Source organism: Hyla sarda, chromosome 2 (genome assembly GCF_029499605.1).
Source record: "Hyla sarda isolate aHylSar1 chromosome 2, aHylSar1.hap1, whole genome shotgun sequence".
Lineage (NCBI taxonomy): Eukaryota > Metazoa > Chordata > Amphibia > Anura > Hylidae > Hyla > Hyla sarda.
The window spans coordinates 91,766,917-91,788,788 of NC_079190.1; the positions used below are offsets into that span (position 1 = coordinate 91,766,917).

At 45.0% G+C, this 21,872-nt stretch overlaps 1 long non-coding RNA gene across 1 annotated transcript in view; it reads right to left on the reverse strand.

Moving 5' to 3' along the window:
- Positions 1 to 21,872, reverse strand: part of LOC130357659 (uncharacterized) — a 203,978-nt gene that overhangs the window by 51,813 nt on the left and 130,293 nt on the right. The gene's annotated exons all lie outside the window — the stretch shown is intronic.

Below are 21,872 nucleotides of genomic sequence, written 5' to 3' on the forward strand. Positions count from 1 at the left end.
GAGTGGAGTTTCTGTGGAATTGCTTAAATTCCTCTGTGTGAACAAACCCTAACTGTAGCAGTTCCTCTAGCAAAATTTCATGTGTGGTCATGTAGTCATGTGTCTGGCTGGACTCTAGATTTCCCACTGTGGACCTGTGAAACTAATTGGGGGTCTGCCCAATAGTGGAAAGTCCTGAACCCTGGGATACACTATGGTGAGGTCTGGGTGGTGGTGTACCTGTGACAATTACCTCAATTAAGACACATCAGTAGTGTGAAAACAGGAATAACTTTTACTGAAGAACCTCTGTTCACATTTATACAACATTAAATCAGCAATGTCAGATTCAAAAACTTTATGGATGTTGTTACTGTTAAAGACCTTTTGTAATATGGCTGTTTGAAAAATTTTGAATATTTAATAAAGAAAATGAACCCTGAAAATCCCACCACTAGGGGTCCCCATCCCTACTGGTACACTAATCAGTCCTGCAGCAGCATCCGGCTTGTCCATGAGTCATGGACAAGAGATGACTCATGGACGAGGCTGCATGAGCAGATACACCAATCACCTCCCACCACCACAAGATAGGGGCACGTCCCCTTCCCCTGTGAGGATTTCTAACACTGTGAGGTAATGAAAATATTTTTTTATTTTTTTAAATAATAAATATAGGTGATAGAGGGATAAAAATTTGATGTACATAGTCAGGATTAGATTCTGAGTAACATATATATATATATTTATAGGCTTTAACTCCTTTCAGTACATGGTAGTGAAGTTCTACAGTCTTTAGGATGGGTGCTTGAGGTTTGGTCGCAGTTTTTTTTATACTAGACAATAACTGTTCTCTAGCCAGGGACAGGGGGGTCATAAATTGTAGAATTATTAGTATTTAGCTGATCATTATATTTTAAGCATTATATATATGGTATAGCAGTATCAACATTTAGGGTACGTTCCCACACGGCGTATTTTGCTGCGTATTTGCTGCGTATTTGGTGCTGCGTATTTTCCTACCCCTTGACTTCAACAGAGAAAATAAAATACGCAGCAGCAAATACGCAGCAAATACGCTGTGTGGGAATGTACCCTAAAACACACAAGTTGGCCTCTATAATTACTGAGCTCAGGTAACAGTAGTAATTACATATGGCACAACCTATGCTAAAAATATGTTATTCAAACGGTTGTTGGCAGAACACTATGATAAGAACAAATCTGTCTTTTTTGGAATTAAGTAGGATATATACTGTCCTGACTGTGCTTCTTCTTGTATGCTTCAAGAGGTGAGGTTTTGATGTAAGTGCACAGATATGTGCTAGTTAAACTCCCCTTATTGGATTTGTTTTAGGGTTATTGTTTACAATTCTACTCATGTATCATGGCATTAGTATGGCAGAAAATTACAATATAGCCTAAGACCAGTAAATAGCCGTCATATATTATACTATGTATTTTGTGGCCTATTCGATGATGAATTGTCACAGGTTACCTTTAGCCCCTGCAAACACAAGTCTGCAAACTGCTTGTATTCCCCAATCTGGTAATCTCCTGCTTCATACTTTTCAAAATCTGTAAAAGCCAGAAAATGGAGACTCCCCATTATTTATACATCAGTATTGTACAAAGTGATAAGCATAACACGTGGGCCATCATGTTCAAAATGAACAAATATGTATTGTATATTAAATTGCTAAGAGAACACATGTATAGGCATTATACTATTACCAAAGCAGTAGATCCCGTGCAATCTGCACTGTTTGCATTAGCATTATACTTTGTACCCATATTCATTAGATGGTCAGTTACCTGATAAAACTGATCTGTGCAAATTTTACATTCACATTTGAAAGGCACAGCTAATTCTAAGATAATTTTGAGAATTTAACCCCAGGAAATGATACATTTTTAAGAATGTTAAATAAGGCATTTAAGTCATAGGCATTTTATTTTGTGACCCTACAGAACCAACTTTTTAGTCGGAAGCTGGGAATAATAGCTGTTATACATTTAGAGGTCATGAACGGCAGTGCAGAGAGACTGTACAGCTACCTATTACAGAGCTTCACTACCTCCGGATGCTGCTCTGCAGACTGTACTGGACAGCAGGGCTTCTAAAGGAGAATACTTTGTACAGATCTGAATGGAATCCAATTAAACTAAATCATTTGTACTATATGTCTGGATGCCAAATATTGGAAGCATTCAGAGTTACAATAAGGACCCATACACTTGCATGGGCATTATATTATGGATCTGTATGTATTAGTAGTCATCATGAGTATAACCCTAAGCTTGCCCAAACTTTGTTCCTGCCTTTTGCACCTTTTTAATAGGAAGGCCCCACTGCTAGTCCCTACTCTACTAAAAAGTGCAGGGTGTAACAATGAAAAGCGTGGATAGGTCCACAGCTCACTCCCTTAGCCCGCAGCGCTCAGACTGGCGTGGGCTACGCCTGTAACTTAAGAACAGTAGAAGAGGAATTGTCCAGCGCCAATGCGTATGGAACGGAACTATTTATTGCGGAATCAACTTCAGTACAAGGACATGGTGGACACCAGTGATGCTTTTGGCCCTACAACCGGGACTTAGTCATACAATACCTAGCAATGTCTAATACAAATAAACACTGTTGTAACGGTCTTACCATAATGGCTGAATAGTGGATCTACCTACCTGTGTGAACTATGGTTGAACTGTAACAGGGAGCGGAGTCTAAGATGCCGCTGGTTTTCACCAGAGCTCGCCGCAAAGCGGGATGTACTTGCAGCAGCAGCCGCACGCAAGTCGCTACTCCTGCAAGATCCAGCCACACCGGTTGCCCAGATGTAACTTGGCACAGATGGTATAGCGTAGTCAGGACAAAGCACAGGTCAGAAGGCAGGCAGCATAGAAGTGTAGTCGGGTCACAGGCACAAGGTCAGGAGACAGGCGGCAAAGGAGCAAGGTCAGGTCACAAGCTGGAGGTCAGGAACACTAATATGGCACACACAATGTAACGCTTTCTCTAAGGCACTAAGCACAAAGATCCGGCACCATGATAGGGAGGTGCCAGACTAATATAGAGTCCGCCCAACAGGCGACCAATTATAGGCATACTGGCCCTTTAAATCTAGCAACACCGACGCGCGCGTGCCCTAAGGAAAGGAGATGCACACGCCAGCAAAGGCCAAAAGCAGGAAGGCCGGGGACAGCAGGAGGTGAGGAGATGCCCGGAACTCGCATGCCTACATGTCCAGCATAACGAGTCCTGGAGCCGCTGCCCGAACTAGACGGGGTGCGCTCATGGCCAGACAGAATGGCCCGAAGCATTGCCCCTAGCAATGCCCGGGACACACGTGCGGGAGTGTGTCACATAGAGAGTCCCCAGACCACCCATGTCAGGGGAGAGGGAGCGCTCACGGCCAGAATGAATAGCCAGAGCACTGCCCCTAACAACTGTCCAGAAATCAGGGAAACCAAGGTTAGAACGAAGTGGGTTAACAGGCACATAACTAGAAACAAAACACAGGGAATAAACAAACAAACAGATTAGAAGTCAGACAGGCTGAATTTAAACCTAAAAAGCAGCGCAGTACCAATTCGGAAAACAGGAAAGTTGGGTCACTAGTCGAGGTCAGAATACACATAATAATTGCATCAAGGTACAGGAGCTAGTGCAAATAGCCAACTCTAACACAGGCAATTAATGGAAGCAGACTGTGGCCCAATTCAGACCAGCTAAGGAGAGTGTGGTCAGTTTGACACCTGCAGCTCCTGAGTGGCCAGAACGCACCAAGTGATGCCTGGCCATGTGTTCAAGATTGGCTGCAGACATATCTCTGCCATACTGTACCATGCCTCATTCAATTCAATGAGCTGGACGGAGCCAGCTGGTGACTCTGGACGGGTCATTTTCTGACCATATCCGGCTTTTGGCCGGACTAAAAACCATGGTCTTCTGTGGTTTTCATTACAGGCAAAAGCCAGATACATTTGAAAATGACCTAGCAGAGTCACCAGCTAATTCTGCCTTGCTCATTGAATTGAATGGGGTATGAAATACAGCGGCAGCTGGTTTTGAAATTACCCTGCTGGATTCAGCCAACAGGGGGTCAAAACATGGTGTGAATGTTCATATACAGTATACTTTATACAAACAAATATCTAATTTTATGCAAACAATTCAGTTGCACAATCTACATCTGATTCTAGGTATGTTGTGGATTTTTCATATTCATATTTTCATGTAGCTTTAGGATCTATACTTCTGGAGGACAGACAGAGGAAAGGGGAATGCAGAAAGAATTCAACATTCCCCACTAATCTGCTTTGTTTCAGGTGGGGAAATGTACAAAGACATCTATTTTCCCACACTTTAGATTTAGGCTGGAATTCCACTATTTGGGGAAAAACGCCAATTTTGCCGCATGGTATTTTTTTCGGGCAAAAAAACTTTGCGGCCAGATGTTAAATCAATGTAAATCAATGAGAAATTGCTAAATTCTTTTTCCACTTGACGTTTTTTAGTTTGCCGTTTTTTAAATCCTTTTGGTGTTTTTTCACTCTTTTTTGGAATTTTTTCAGCTCCTTGGCGGTTTTCCAAATGGCAGCATGTTGAACCTTTTTTTTTTCCACCTGAAATTGTGGCTTTTTCTCCCATAGAAGTCTATGAGAGTAAAAAAACACCAAGAAAAATGCCATGTGGGTTTTAACTTTGGCGTTTTTTTCAGGTTGTTTTTATTCTCTTTTGGACTTTAGCGATCAAAAAAAAGTGATGGAGATACCGGGACCCCGGCACGGAGGACAGAGGCAGTGGGCGCTCTGGTCCGGAGGTGGAGACCGGAGCGCTCGCTGTGACATTACCCCCCCCCCTTAGGTCTCCCTCTCTTTTTGGTACCAAGGAAGTTGAGGATGAGACTGCGGTCCAAGATGTTATTTTCAGGTTCCCAAGACCTTTCTTCAGGACCGCAGCCTTCCCAGTCGACCAAAAAAAATCTTTTCCCCCGAACAAGCTTGGTGGCTAACAGTAAAAACATCAGAGGAACCAGTGACAGGGGTGGGAGAAAGAAGTTTGGGAGAGAAGCGATTAAAGATAGCAGGTTTGAGAAGGGAGACATGGAAAGAGTTATGAATTCTGAGGGAGGGAGGAAGATGGAGCTGATAGGACACCGGATTAATGCGGCTCTTGACTCTGAAGGGACCTAGGTAACGAGGACCCAGCTTGTAACTTGGTACCTTAAATCTGATGTACTTCGAGGAGAGCCACACCTTTTTACCGGGACAGAATTCTGGAGGAGCTCTATGACTCTTGTCGGCCTGGAGCTTCATACGGGCCGAGGCCTTGAGGAGGGCTGAGTGAGTCTCTCGCCAAATGGAAGTGAAGTCCAGAAGGAGATCCTCTACCGCTGGTACAGAGGAGGGAGCAGAGGTCCTAGGCAGAGGAGGCAGAAGATGACGGCCATAAACCACAAAAAATGGTGACTTATTGGTAGCAGAAGATTGTTTGAAGTTATATGAGAACTCTGCCCAAGGGAGCAAGTCCGACCAATCATCTTGGCGGGCGGACACAAAATGGCGTAGAAATCTCCCAGAGTCTGGTTCACCCGTTCTACTTGGCCGTTGGACTGTGGGTGATACGAGGAAGAAAAGTCCAGCTTGACTCCGAGTTGACCACAGAGAGCCCTCCAAAACGTGGAAACGAACTGCACCCCACGGTCAGAGACGATGTGTCTGGGAAGACCGTGGAGGCGGAAGCTGTGAAGAAAAAATTGTTTGGCCAACTGAGGCGCGGATGGGAGACCAGGCAGGGACACAAAGTGAGCAATCTTCGAGAATCGGTCAACCACAACCCAAATGACTGTCATACCATGGGAGGAGGGGAGATCAGTGATAAAGTCCATGGCGATGTGTGACCAAGGGGTCTCTGGAAGAGGAAGAGGCAGAAGAAGACCCGCAGGTTTCTGACGAGGAGTCTTGTCACGGGCGCAGATTGCACAGGACTGGATGAATTCTGCGACGTCTCCCTCAAGCGAAGGCCACCAATACCTTTGAGAAATTAATTGAAGAGACTTCTTAATCCCAGGATGACCGGCCAGAAGGGAAGTGTGACCCAACTTGAGGACTTGCAACCGCTGGCGAGGAGGAACATAGGTCTTACCCGGAGGAAGAGACTGTAGGTCCACAGGTGCAACCGAGATGAGATGTTCAGGTGGGACAATGTGAAGAGCGAGAGAGGGCATCTGCCCTGATGTTCTTGGCAGTGGGATGAAAGTGAATCTGGAAGTTGAAACGGGCAAAGAAGATGGACCAACGGGCTTGACGGGGATTTAATATCTGAGCAGACTGGAGGTAGACTAAATTCTTATGGTCCGAGAAAATGGTCACAGGGTGAAGAGCACCCTCAAGAAGATGTCTCCACTCCTCCAAGGCCAATTTAATTGCCAATAGTGCTCTGTCCCCAATGGCATAATTCTTCTCGGCGGAAGAAAAGGTCTTAGAGAAGAAGCCACAAGTTATGATTTTGCCCCTGGAGGACTTCTTAGTTAATAACGCTCCGGCTCCCACCGAGGATGCATTCACTTCAAGATAAAATGGCTTGGCGGGGCCTGGCCGGGAGAGAACAGGTGCAGATGCAAAGGTGGCTTTCAGGGACAGAAAGGCCTCTTCAGCGTGAGGAGGCCAGGACTTGGGATTGGCACCCTTTTTTGTTAGAGCCACAAGAGGAGCCACCAGGGTGGAAAAATGAGGAATAAACTGTCTGTAGTAGTTGGCAAAACCCAGGAATCTTTGTATGGCTCGGAGACTGGAGGGGCGTGGCCAGTCTAAAACTGCAGATAGCTTGGCAGGATCCATTTGCAGGCCTTGGGCAGAGATGATATACCCCAGAAATGGCAAGGAGATACGTTCAAACAGACATTTCTCAATTTTGGTGTAGAAGCGGTTATTTCTGAGTCGGGTGAGAACTTGCCGGACATGGCCTCGATGTTGCTCCAGATTGGAAGAAAAAATAAGGATATCATCGAGATATACTACAACACAAGTGTAGAGAAGGTCCCGGAAGATGTCGATCATGAACTCCTGAAAGACTGCGGGGGCATTACATAGTCCAAAAGGCATCACTAAGTACTCAAACTGACCGTCCCGGGTGTTAAATGCGGTCTTCCATTCGTCTCCTTTATGAATGCGGATCAAATTGTAAGCCCCAACTTGGTGAAGATCTTGGCTCCTCTAAAACGGTCAAAGAGCTCAGAGATTAGTGGCCGAGGGTAACGGTTTTTAATGGTAATTTTATTGAGTCCTCCATAATCAATGCAGGGTCGGAGAGAACCATCTTTTTTTGACACAAAGAAAAACCCGGCTACAGCAGGAGACGAAGACTTTCTAATAAAACCTCTCTGTAAATTCTCACGTATATAGTCTGACATGGCCTGAGTCTCTAGAGGTGAGAGAGGATAGATTCTGCCCCGAGGAGGAGTAGAGTCCGGTAACAGGTCAATGGGACAATTATACGGTCTGTGAGGAGGAAGAGTCTCCGCTTGTTTTTTACAGAAGACATCCGCAAACTGATAGTAAGGCTTGGGGAGACCTGGTGGCGGAGGAACAGGCGGGACCCGTTTGATAGGAGAAGGCTTGAAACACCGGTCAGGGCAGGAGGAACCCCAACGCAGAAACTCTCCGGTGGACCAATTCAGGATAGGAGAATGGCGTTGCAACCACGGTAACCCCAGCAGGAGTTCGGAAGAGCAAGAAATTCCAGAGTCTCGGTATGGAATATCCCAATGTCCATCTGCAGGGGCTGGGTGCGGTATTGTACCGTAGCAGAGAGTTTCTCCCCGTTGACCGTAAAAATTAGGAACGGCTTGGGTAGACGGGTAATAGGAATTTGATACTTGTCGACCAAGGAGGCATGGATGAAGTTGCCGGCTGAGCCGGAATCCAAGAAGGCGGCAGCAGGGAAGAAGGACTTAGATGAAAGGAACAACTGCAGGGATATCATAAGGCGTGGAGAGGAAGAATCCACACCTAGTAATGCCTCTCCTACATCCACTAGGTGCGAGTGTTTCCAGAACCTGGAGGACGAAGAGGACAGTCCTTAAGGAAATGCTCGGTACTGGCACAGTACAAGCACAGATTCTCATCTCTACGACGGCTCCGTTCTTGCGGGGTCAGGCGAGACCGGTCCACCTACATGGCCTCCACAGCGGAAGACCCAGAGACAGGTAGAGGTGGACGCTGGAACACTGGAGTCAGACGAGGGCAGCGTTTAGAACAAGCTTTTTCCTTTTCAAGATGGAGTTCCTCTTGTCTCTCGGAGAAACGTTTGTCAATCCTTGTGGCTAGCAAGATTAGTTCACTCAGGGTGGTAGGCAGATCACGTGCAGCAAGGACATCTTTAATGTCAGAATTAAGCCCCTTCTTAAAGGAGGCACAAAGAGCTTCATTATTCCAGTTCAGCTCGGAAGCAAGGGTGCGGAACTGGACGGCATAATCACCCACGGTAGAATTTCCGTGGGACAAGTTAAGCAAGGCAGTCTCTGCGGAGGTAACCCGGGCCGGTTCCTCAAAAACACTACGAAACTCTTGACGAAAACTTTGGACAGAAGTAGTGGCTGGATCAGCGGGGTCCCAAAGCGGTGTAGCCCAGGCCAGGGCCCTCCCGGAGAGCAGACTGAGGATGAAGGCTACCTTGGCTCGCTCAGACGGAAACTGGTCAGACAGTAGCTCGAGGTGAAGAGAGCACTGAGACAGGAACCCTCGGCATAGTTTAGGATCTCCGTCGTATTTGTCTGGTAGAGACAAATGGATTCTGGCTCCAGTGGAAACCGCAGGCGGAGGGGATGCAGCAGGTGCAGGGGGAGGTGCAAGCTGTTGCTGAGCAGGCAGGAGCTGTTGCATCATGGCGGTCAACTGGGCCAGCTGACTTTGCTGGGCCACAATGGAGGTGAGGTCCGCTAGACTTGGCAGAGGAACATCAGCGGGATCCATGGGCGGATCTTACTGTCACGTACCGGCAGGACTGGTGGTGGATCCTCTGAACCAGAGAGGCGATAGCGCGGGTTGTACCAGAGGACCGGTTCTAAGTGGTTACTGGTTTTCACCAGAGCCCGCCGCAAGGCAGGATGGACTTGTTGCGGCGGCAACCACCAGGTCGTGTCCTCCAGTAGCAACTCGACCTCTCTGGTAGCTGATATGGCATGGTACACAGGGAGCAGGCAAGATCGTAGTCGGACGTAGCAGAGGTCAGGGCAGGCAGCAAGGGTTCACAGGCGAGTATACGGTAGCAAGGGGTTCGGCAACTGGCAAGGTAATAATCACAGTAGGGAACGCTTTCTTAGAGGCACAAGGCACAAAGATCCGGCAAGGGCAGGAAGGGGCAGGTGCCTTTTATTGGGAAATCACAGTGAGAGGTGAGGAACCAGCACACCAATTACCGGTGCGCTGGCCCTTTAAATTTACCGAAGCGCGCGCGCCCTAGAGAGCGGGGCCGCGCGCGTCGGGACCCAGGAGCAAGGAACGCCGCGCAAGGAGCAGGTGAAATGAACGGGGACGCGGCGCGTGAGCGGGAACCAGCCGCCACGCTAGCCGCGTCCCTGCTACAGAGAGACCCGCGCTCCCGGTCAGTGCATTTGCCTGGGAGATGCCGGGACCCCGGCACGGAGGACAGAGGCAGCGGGCGCTCCGGTCCGGAGGTGGAGACCGGAGCGCTCGCTGTGACAGTACCATTAAAAAAAAATTATAAAAAAGATACAGTAGTGATGGAAAAAAACGTATTTAACAAATTGTATTTTTTTATAACAAAATGTTTATAAATTTTTAAACAGGGATCAATTTATGTGGAAGGGCAGGGTACTAAAAATGTAGCCAACAATAATAAAAATGTAGTGTGCTCCATGATGGGAGTAGTAGTACCTGTACTAATAGACAGATCGCCCGTTGTGATCCTCCTGTATAATGTATAGATGCGGCCGGCCGCTCTGCACTGACGTATATATACACCTATTCATATTTCCCACAGAGAGCCGTGATTGGTCAGATGGTTCCAGCCAATTACAACTCTCTGTGGGAAATATGAATAGGTATATATATTTCAGTGCAGGGGACCATAGAAAAGCGGCCGGCCGCATCTATACATTATACAGGAGGATCACAGCGGATGTCAGGAGTGACATTCGCTGTGATCTTTCCTTAACTGCAGGTACTACTGCTCCCAACATGGAGCACACTCTGTTCAATGCTGGGAGCTGTAGTACCTGCATTAATAGACAGATCACAACAAATGTAAGAAGTTACACTCGCTGCGATCTGTCTATTAGTGCAGGTACTACAGCTCCAAACATGGAGCAGAGTGTGCTCCATGATGGGAGTAGTAGTACCTGCAGTTAAGTACAGATCACAGTGGGTGTCACTCCTGACACCCGCTGGGATCATCCTATCTATTGCAGAGATGCAGAGCGGCTTTCTCCTGCGCTCCACATCTCTGCACTATACTCTGGCCAGTGATATGAATAGAACATCACTCATTCATATTTCCCTCTGAGAATGGTAATTGGCTGTAACCATATGGCCAATCCCCACTCTGGGTGGAAAATATGAATGAGTGATGTTCTATTGTCATCACTAGCCGGAGTATAGTGCAGAGATGCGAGTGCTATATAGAGCCGCTCCGCATTTCTGCTATATTATGGACGATTGCATCGGGTGTCAGGACTAACACCCGGGGCGATATGTCTATTAGTACAGGTACTACTACTCCCAGCATGGTACAGTCTGTTCCATGCTGGGAGTAGTGGTACTACCTAAAAAAAAAAAAAAAATAGAGAAAAAAAAGTGAAACACACATACACACTTTATTAAAAATTCATTAAAAGTTCATTATAAAAAATAAAAATTTCCTTAAAATTTTTCCCATTCCTACTGCATCCTTTTTTTTTTTTTTTTTTTTTTTTTTTTTGGTACCCAACACATTTTGAAAAAAATGTAAAAGGGCCCAAAAATGCTATTGCAACTCAAATACAAAAATGCCAGAAAAAACGTCAGACGCAGGAAGTTGCACTGGCGTTTTTTTCAGTGAAAAAAAACTCTAGAATTCCAGCCTTAGGCATGGATCACACATAGTATTTTGGACAGTATGTTAGTTTATGTTTGTTTAGCTAAAAAAAATCACTGAAGATAACCTCCGAGTGACAGCTTTTCCTCCTACGCAGTATTTTATTTGAAAACAGGACTGGAACCAACACAGAAAAAAAACTATAATTAAAAGATTTGCATTGTTTACTGTGTGTCCTAAATACTGACCAAATACTGGCCAAAATATTACATTGGATCCAGCCTTAAAGGGGTACTCCAATGAACTTTTTATTTTTTTAAATCAACTGGTGCCAGAAGGTTAAACAGATTTGTAAATAACTTCTATTTAAAATGTTAATCCTTCCAGTACTTATCAGCTGCTCCACAGGAAGTTCTTTTCTTTTTAGATTTCTTTTCTGTCTGACCACAGTGCTCTCTGCTGACACCTCTGTCTGTCTCAGGAACTGTCAAGAGCAGGAGCAAATCCCCAGAGCAAACCTATCTTGCTCTGGACAGTTCCTGAGACAGACAGAGGCGTCAGCAGAGAGCCTTGTGGTCAGACAGGAAAGACATTTAAAAAGAAAAGATTTCCTCTGGAGCATACAGCAGCTGGAAGGGTTAAGATTTTTAAATAGAAGTGATTTACAAATCTGTTTAACTTTCTGGCACCAGATGATTTAAAAATAATGTTTTTCACTGGAGTACCCCTTTAAGGGATCCTCACTATTAGGCCAGGACATTGAGGGAGTTTTATCAAAAACTGTTTAGAGAAAAAGTTGCCCAGTTGCCCATAGCAACCAATCAGCTGGCTCCCTTCATATTTAACAAGGCCTCTGCAAAATTAAAGGAGCAATCTAATTCATTCCTATGGGCAACTGGGCAACTTTTCCTTTGCACAGGTTTTGATAAATCTCCCCTTTTTAGTATATAATGTAGTTCTATATTGTAACTCATATAAATAGCCTTGCCTCTCTCTCCTCTGCAAGAAAAAAATCCTGTTTAGCTTACAGAAGTCTACTGTAGAAGGAACACCTGTAGGACCTTTTAGGATTTCAGGCCGAGCCTAGAGATGTCATGGCTGCCATGACATGTAATCACCCTGCAGTGAGCACTGTAGCTCAGATTAGATAATACTGTTATATTGGACAATCTTCTGAGAGCCAGTTAGTATGCACTCCTTAATAAAGAAGCTATGGAATAGTATACTATTTCTAGATGGTTACAGTGGTGTACAGACTGTTTAAAGGGGTACTCTGGCCCTGAGACATCTTATCCCGTATCCAAAGGATAGGAGAAAAGATGTTTCACTGTGGGGGTCCCGCAGCTGGGGACCCCCTGCAATCTTGTATTCGCCACCCACCTGTTTGAGCTGCATGCCGCGGTGCCAGCTCACAAACAGCCGGGCGGCAACCACAGGGCCGGAGTATTGTGATGTCACAACTCGGCCCCCGTGTGACGTCACCCCCCGCTATGCAAGTCCATGGGGGTGGGGGGTGACGACACTCCGGGGCCGTGTCGTGACGTCACGATACTCTGCTGGTGGGGTCACTGTGTACATAACATTACATTACTTATCCCAGTGGCGTAGCTACAGAGGTCGCAACGGTCGCCATGGCGACCGGGCCCCTTAGCCAGGGGGGCCCTCAGGGCCCCCCTTTCCACATTTACATGATGGCCGGTGGTGGGACATTCTTCAAGTCCAAGTGCGGCCGCTGCTGCAAAATGTTCCCATACTGCAGCAGTGGAGTCATGATGAGGGCCTGGGGCCCGCTCAGGACATATCCCGGGGACAGCGCAGAGGAATCATCACGCCCTGGCCCGACTGTCCCACCCTTGCCTTGCCGCATTGTGAGTGGAGATGAGGAGGAGGAGGGGCGGGACACGCACGAGTCCCATCCAAGAAGCCCTGCCCGAAGCCACCTGCCTGTCCTATACTGCCGATGTGTCTCACACCGACACTTCATCCAGGGGAATGCTTCCCTGACCAGCCAGCGGTGCCTGCGTCCGGTATGACCCTGCCTTAGACGCTGCACGCTCTAAATGTATGGCGCTAGGGTGTCCTTGCCGCAAAGTGACATGCAGTGTTTCCCAACCAGGGTGCCACCAGCTGTTCTAAAACTACAACTCCCGGCATGGCCAGACATCCTTTTGCTGTCTGGGCGTGCTGAGAGTTGTAGTTTAGCAACAGCTGGAGGCACCCTGCATTATTGTATATGTACCACAAATTAATTTATAGAAAAAAATTTAAAGTTATGGAAACTCCCAATTAAAAGATTTATGATAAAACATCTTGTATGGATTAAAGTATTATTCCCATAAAGCAGTTGTCTCCAAACTGTTGCCCTCCAGCTATTGCAAAACTACGACATCAGCTTTTGGCTGTCTAGCCTGTCTGGGCATGCTGGGAGTTGTAGTTTTGCAACAGCTGGAGGTTCACAGTTTGGGACCACTGTTATGAAGTGATAAGGCATCAAGTGTAAAGCCCAGTGATACAGTAGTTATAGCGGTCACAACAGTTGCTATTGCGACCAGGCCTTATTTAATTTAATTTAAGGGAGGTCGTCTAATGATGAAGGATATCAGCGGTCATGCTGATGTCCGCCATTTACTCTAAAGATGCCATGATTAATGCTGATCATGGCATCTATAGTGAGGATGGAGGTTTGGGTGGGCTCATCACAGCGGGATGTGGGTAAGGGGGCGACAGTGGGATGTGTATATGTATGATGGTTTTGTGTATGTATGATGGTTGTGTGTGTATGAATGATTGATGGATTTGTGGATGGATGGAGAAGTGGCAGTATTATATTCAGAGGGTTCAGTGTGTGGCAGTATTATATTCAGAGGGTGCAGTGTGTGGCAGTATTATATTCAGAGGGTACAGTGTGTGGCAGTATTATATTCAGAGGGTACAGTGTGTGGCAGTATTATATTCAGAGGATACAGTGTGTGGCAGTATTATATTCAGAGGATACAGTGTGCAGGAGTATTATATTCAGGGAGTACAGTGTGTGGTAGTATTATATTCAGGGAGTACAGAGTGTGATAGTATTATATTCAGAAGGTACAGTGTGTGGCAGTATTATAATCCATCGGTACAGTGTGTGTCAGTATTATATTCAGGGAGTACAGTGTGTGGCAGTATTATATTCAGGGAGTACAGTGTGTGGTAGTATTATCTTCAGAGGGTACAGTGTGTGGTAGAATTATATTCAGAGGGTACAGTTTGTGGCAGTATTATATTCAGAGGGTACAGTTTGTGGCAGTATTCAGAGGGTACAGTGTGTGACAGCATTATAATCAGGGGGTACAGTGTGTGGTAGTATTATGTTCAGAGGGTACAGTGTGTGTTAGTATTATATTCAGAGGGTACAGTGTGTGGTAGTGTTATATTCATAGGGTACAGTGTGTGGCAATATTATATTCAGGGGGTACAGTGTGGAACAGTATTATATTCAGTGGGTACAGTGTGGGACAGTATTATATTCAGAGGGTACAATGTGTGGCAGTATTATATTCAGAGGTACAGTGTGTGGCAGTATTATATTCAGAGGGTACAGTGTGGGGCAGTATTTTTATTCAGAGGGTACAGTTTGTGGTAGTATTATATTCAGAGGGTACAGTTTGTGACAATATTATATTCAGTGTGTGGCAGTATTATAATCAAAGGGTACAGTGTGCGGTGGTATTATATTCAGAGGGTACAGTTTGTGGTAGTATATTCAGAGGGTACAGTGTGTTCGTATTATATTCAGAGGGTACAGTGTGTTAGTATTATATTCAAGGGGTACAGTGTGTGTTAGTATTAAATTCAGAGGGTACAGTGACTGGCAGTATTATATTCAGAGGATACAGTTTGTGGCAGTATTATATTCAGAGGGTACAGTGTGTGGCAGTATTATATTCAGAGGGTACAGTGTGTGTTAGTGTTATATTCAGAGGGTACAGTGTGTGGCAGTATTATATTCAGAGGGTACAGTTTGTGGCAGGGTTATTTTCAGGTGCAGTGTGTGGCAAGGCTATAATGATTATTGTCTTCATATAGAGGATGAGGATCTGCTGACAAAGTGGGGAACCAATGATGTCCGGGTGCCAGAAAATGTAGCAGAAGTATTCCTTGTGTCTGGATCAGATGAAGAAGAACGGGAAAGACAACAGCAAAGACTGCACTCAGGTCAAGGATATCATTGTGTATTCTCCTGACTGTCCCATTGCTGCTGAAGTCACTTCTGAGGCTTCCAATCTGAGGCTCTACAGCTGGTACAAAACTACAACTCCCATTATGCCCGAGGCTCTCCAGACATGATGGGAGTTGTAGCTTTCCAACAGCTGGAGAGCCACTTGAACCGAGGTGATCACTGGGAGTCCCAGCAGTAGGACCCCCACCAAAAAAAATGGTCTGCTTAAAATTGGTCCCAGTCAGGCCCTGTCTGTGATTCACTAATATCATTGTATATTCTTCTGGCTGTGTCCCATCAGTGCTGTAGTCACTAATATCTTGTGTGCTTGGGGAAGGCGGTCATTTGAAGTTGGGGGTTGTCAGGGGGTGGGGGGCCCAGGAAATTTTTTTGCCCTGTGGTTTCAAGCTACACCCCTGACTTATCCTGTACTGATCCTGAGTTATATCCTGTATTATACTCCAGAGCTGTACTCAATATTCTACTGGTGGGGTCACGGTGTACATACATTACATTACTTATCCTCTACTGATCTTGAGTTATATCCTGTGTTATACTCCAGAGATGCACTCACTATTCTGCTGGTGAGGTCACTGTGTACATACATTACATTACTTGTTGGGGGTTGATGTCAGTGAGCACTTAGTGGTGATATCAGGGGTGATGTCACCAGTGAAGTCAGGGGGTGATATCTGAGCACTCAGCGGTGATATCAGGGGGTGATGTTAGTAAGCACTCAGTGGTGAGATTAGGAGAGGACAGTGAATGGCGTAAATGTCACATCATATACGAAAATATGGTTTTTGGTCACATCATATACCATGAAAAGCAATAAAAAAATTCCCATCTAAACAAAAATGATACTGCTAAAATCTACAGATCATGGCACAAAAAATGGTCCCTCATATAGCCTTGTATACAGAAAAATAAAAGTGTTGTAAGGTTCAGAATGGGAAAATGTTATGCATGTTAATTTTCTCACAATAAGTAGAAAAATATAACAAAACCTACATTAACCCCTTAAGGACCCAGGGGGTATTGATACACCCTGGCTCCTTGGAACATAATACCATGAAAAATTTTATAAAAAGCGATAAAAAAAATTCCCATCTAAACAAAAATGATACCGATAAAAACTACAGATCATGGTGTCACGTATGGGCAGGGAAGGAGTGCTCGTTAAGCTTACCCGCGCCCCTGTCCCTGCCTACTTGTCCGCCTATCCTAAATGATAGGCCGGCAACTGGTCGACAATCCCTTCCTAAATAAGTGAGGGGAGTCAAATGTCAACACAATAAAATACAATCCTGTCTGTTGTCAGGAGCAACAGGGAAACAAGCAACTAACAAAGACAAACTAAACATACACACATAAAGTCGATGTCAGTCAAACCGAGTCAAGCCAGGAGTGGGAAGAGGTGCCGAATCGCTATAACCAAAGAGAAGTCAGATATGAAGCCAGAAGTCAAGTTGCCGGGTATACAAGAAATAAAGGGATTGCCAGCTACTCAGGTAATGACCGCTTTCACAGGCATCTTCCCAGTGTCTGATGCCTGGTAATATAGGGAGATGCACATGTGGTCAATCAGTAGCTAGCCACTCAGACAGCAGGGCGTAACCCGGCAACCTTGCAATAACACCTTGTCAGCACCTATTAACCCTGTTGGTGCTGACACATGGCACAAAAACTGGTGCCTCATATAGCCTTGTATACAGAAAAATAAAAGTGTTATAGGGTTCAGAATGGGAAAATTTTATGCATGTTAATTTTCTCACAATAAGTAGAAAAATATAACAAAACCTACATTAGCCCCTTAAGGACCCAGGGCGTATTGGTATGCCCTGGCTCCTTGGAACATAAGCACCCTGTACTCCCGTGGGAATTTCGGTCCCTGCTGAGCGGGGACCAGACCATGAGGCCTGCTAAAGTCATTCAGCAGGCACCCCATACAAACCCATGGGGGGTCCTGATGTCAATTAAGACCGACAATTTCCGGCGACTCGGGGTCAATCGGGTCTCTGGTGACCCGGAAAAAAGGGTGAATGGGGCTGTCCAAGAATGCCCAATTCAGCCTTATCCAGCAGGAGTAAGGTGGCACAGGTGCCACTTCATGATCATGTGATTGAACGGTCGGAACGACCGACCAAGCACTGCCCTGCTGGGTGGTGATTGGGGCGGCGATCCGGGGCCGGTGGGGGTCTCTTACCTCTCCCTGGCCCGGCGGGGGATTCTCAGGAGCGGCGGCAGCGGTCCTGACGGCAGGAGCGGTAGCAGCAACTCTCAGCATGCAAAGCCAACGGGCATGCTGGAAATTGTAGTTCTGCAACAGCTGGAGTTACAACTACAACTCCCAGCATGCCCTTGGGTAGTCTGTGCAGGTAGTTGTAGTTATGCAACAGCTGGAAGCACATTTTTTCTATGAAAAAGTGTGCATCCAGCTGTTCCATAACTACAACTCCCAGCATGCACCGACTACTAAAGGACATGCTGGGAGTTGTAGCAGTGTGCATCCAGCTGTTGCAAAACTACAACTCTCAGCATGCCCTTCGACTGTTAATACATGCTGAGTGTTGCAGTTTTGCAACAGCTGGAGACACATTGGTTGTGAAACAGAGTTTGTGTACCAACTCAGTGTTTCGCAACCAGTGTGCCTCCAGCTGTTGCAAAAATACAACTCCCAGCATGCACTTAGAAACTGTACATGCTGGGAGTTCTAGTTTTGCAACAGCTGGAGGCACACTGGTTGCAAAACACTGAGTTAAGTAACAAACTCTCAGTGTTGCGCAACCAATGTGCCTCCAGCTGTTGCACAACTACAACCCCCAGCATGCACGGTCTGTCAGTACATGCTGGAAGTTGTGAATGTATAGGGTACATTCCCCCCCCCCCATGTGAATGTACAGGGTACATTCACATGGGCAGGTTTATAGCGAGTTTTCTGCTTCAAGTTTGAGATGCGGCAAATTTTTCGCCACAGCTCAAACTCCCAGCGAGAAACTCACTGTAAACCCCCGCCTGTGTGGATGTACCCTAAAAGCACTACACTACATTACACAAAATAAAAAGTAAAACACTACATATACATATACCCTTACACTGCACCCCCCACCCCCAATAAAAAAAAATCGTCTTGTACGCCACTGTTTCCAAAACGTAGCCTCCAGCTTTTCAAAAACAACAACTCCCAGTATTGTTGGACTGCTACTAACTGTCAAGGCATGCTGGGAGTTTTGCAACAGCTGGAGGCACCCTGTTTGGGAGACACTGACATAGCGTATTTTTTGGTGGCGGATGCAAATACCCAAAATAGGCCTCAAATGTGCATGGTGCTCTCTCGCTTTGGAGCCCTGTTGTATTTCAAGGAAACAGTTTAGTGCCACATATGGGGTATTTCCGTACTCGGTAGAAATTGCCTAACAAATTTTGGGGGGCTTTTTCTCCTTTTACCCCTTATGGAAAGGTAAAGTTGGGGTCTACACCAGCATGTTAGTGTGAAAATTGTCTATGTTTTTACACTAACATGCTGGTGTTGCCCCATGCTTTTAATTTTCACAAGCGGTAAAAGTAAAAAAAGACCCGCAAAATTTGTAATGCTATTTTTTCCTGAGTATGGAAATACCCCATATGTGGGTGAAAAGTAATCTACAGGCACATAACATGGCTCAGGAGTGAGAGCCTACTATGTATATTTGAGGTCTAAATTGGTGATTTGCACAGGGGTGGCTGATTTTACAGCGGTTCTGACATAAACGCAAAACAATAAATACTCACATGTGACCCCATTTTGGAAACTACGCCCCTCACGGAATGTAACAAGAGGTATACTGAGCCTTAACACCCCACAGTTGTTTGACAATTTTTTTTTAAAGTTGGATGTAAAAATGAAAAAATTAAGTTTTCTTTACTAAAATGCTGGTGTTACCTTACATTTTTTCATTTTCACAAGGGAGAATGGGAAAAAAAAGCCCCCCAAAATTTGTAGCCCCATTTCTTCTGCGTAAGAGCATACCCCATATGTGGATGTAAAGTGCTCTGCGGGAGAACTACAATGCTCAGAAGAGAAAGAGTGCCATTGGGCTTTTGGAGAGAGAATGTGTTTGAAATTGAAGGCCATGTGTGTTTACAAAGCCGCCATAGTGCCAGAACAGTGGACCCGCCCACATGTGACCCCATTTTGGAAACTAAACTCCTCACAGAATTTAATAAGGGGTGCAATGAGTTTACACCCCACAGGTGTCTTACAGATTTTTGGAACAGTGGTCCGTGAAAATAAAAAATTAAATTTTTCATTTGCACAGCCCACTGTTCCAAAGATCTGTCAAACTCCAGTGGGGTGTAAAAGCTCACTGCACCCCTTATTAAATTCTGTGAGGGGTGTAGTTTCCAAAATCCAAAATGGGGTCACATGTGGGGGGTCCACTGTTCTGGCACCACAGGGGGGCTTTGCAAACGCATATGACCCCCGACTTCCATTCCAACCAAATCCTCTCTGCAAAAGCTCAATAGCGCTCCTTCTTTTCTGAACATATGGGGTATTTCCATACTCCATACCTGTGGGGTGTTAAGGCTTGCTGTACCTCTTGTTACATTCCTTGAGGGTTGTAGTTTCCAAAATATTATGCCATGTTGTTTTTTTTTTTGTTTTTTTTTTTGCTGTTCTGGCAGTGACATGTCCGTCAAAAACCATTTCAGCAAAATTTGCTTTCCAAAAGCCAAATGTGACTTCTTCTCTTCTGATCATTGTAGTGGGCCCACAGTGCACTTGACGTCCACACATGGGGTATTTCCATACACAGAAGAGATGGAGTTACAAATTTTGGGGGGCATTTTCTCCTATTACTCCTTGTAAAAAGTGTAAAATTTGGGGGAAAACCAGCATTTTAGTGAAGAAAAAAAAATTAATTTACACATCTGACTTTAACGAAAAGTCATTAAACACCTGTGGGGTGTTAAGGCTTACTGTACACCTTGTTATGTTCCTTGTGGGGTATGGTTTCCAAAATAGTATGCCATGTTTTTTTTTTTTTTTTTTTCTGTTCTGGCACCATAGGGGCTTCCTTAATGTGACATTCCCCCCAAAAAACATTTCAGAAAAACTCACTCTCCAAAATCCCATTGTTGCTCCTTCCCTTCTGAGCCCTCCCCTGTGCCCACCGACCACTTTACATACACATATGAGGTATTTCCATACTGGAGAGAAATTGAGTTACAAATTTTGGGGGGCTTTTTCTCCTTTTACCCCTTTTAAAATTTCAAAAACTGGGTCTACAAGAACATGCGAGTGTAAAAATGAAGATTTTGAATTTTCTCCTTCACTTTGCTGCTATTTCTGTGAAACACCTAAAGGGTTAACAAACTTTCTGAATGTCATTTTGAATACTTTGAGGGGTGCAGTTTTTATAATGGGGTCATTTATGGGGTATTTCTAATATGAAGGCCCTTCAAATCCACTTCAAAACAGAACTGGTCCCTGAAAAATTGGAAAATTGCTTCTGAACTTTGAAGCCCTCTGATGTCTTCCAAAAGTAAAAACATGTCAACTTTATGATGAAAATATAAAGAAGACATATTGTATATGTGAATCAATATATAATTTATTTTATATGTTTATTTTCCTTATAAGCAGAGTGTATCAAAGTTAAAAAATGCTACAATTTCAAATTTTTCATAACATTTTGGAATTTTTCACCAAGAAATGATGCAAGTATGGACAACAATTTACCACTGACATAAAGTAGAATATGTCACGAAAAAACAATCTCGGAATCAAAATGAAAGGTAAAAGCATCCCAGAGTTATTATTGCTTAAAATCACAGTGGTCAGATGTGCAAGAAATGCTCGGGTCCTTAAGGTGAAAATGGGCTGGTTCCTTAAGGGGTTAATTTGGTATTGTAATCTTTGGTATTGTAATCTTATTGTAATCATTTTAACCATAAAATATATTGCACAGAAACAAACCCACACCCCCAAAACTTTGCAAAATTGTGTTATTTTACTATATTTCCTTTATGAATTGAAACATTTATTTATTGTATGTGGACAAGGCATCTATATAGGTGTGGGTGCATGGGGGGGCCCCATGAGTTGTCAGTCCACCCCTGCTAGCCGGCAACAAGTCTCAGTGGGAGGGGAGGCGAGACTGTCTTGGGGGTTGTTGTTTGCGTGCCCCATCATACTGAAGTGCACAGTCTTCCAGGCAACCTTAATCTGGCCCTGGCTTTGTGGCCCCCCATTTCTTATGCAAACCTGCAGAGGATGGGCTTGTGGAAACCTTTGCACCTACCTGAAAGTAACCATGACAGTTGTGGAACCACTACACCCAGCTTTCCTACAGGCTCTGCCCTCACATGTAGAATATGTAGAGTTGAGCTCATATATTTGACATCTTAAGCTTTATTGATCTACCAAACACCTAGTTAAAACTCCAGTTTATATTAGCAAGCAAATTAACATATTTATACTAATATAAGTGGCCACTATTTGATCTAAATCACACAGGCCCAGTCTAGGTTCTTCGAACGAATGACTTTCTCTTTATTGTGTTCATCACTTGAAGGGGTTCTCCGGTGCTTACACATCTTATCCCCTATCCAAAGGATAGGGGATAAGATGCCTGATCGTGGCAGTCCCGCCGCTGGGGACCCCCGGGATCATGCACG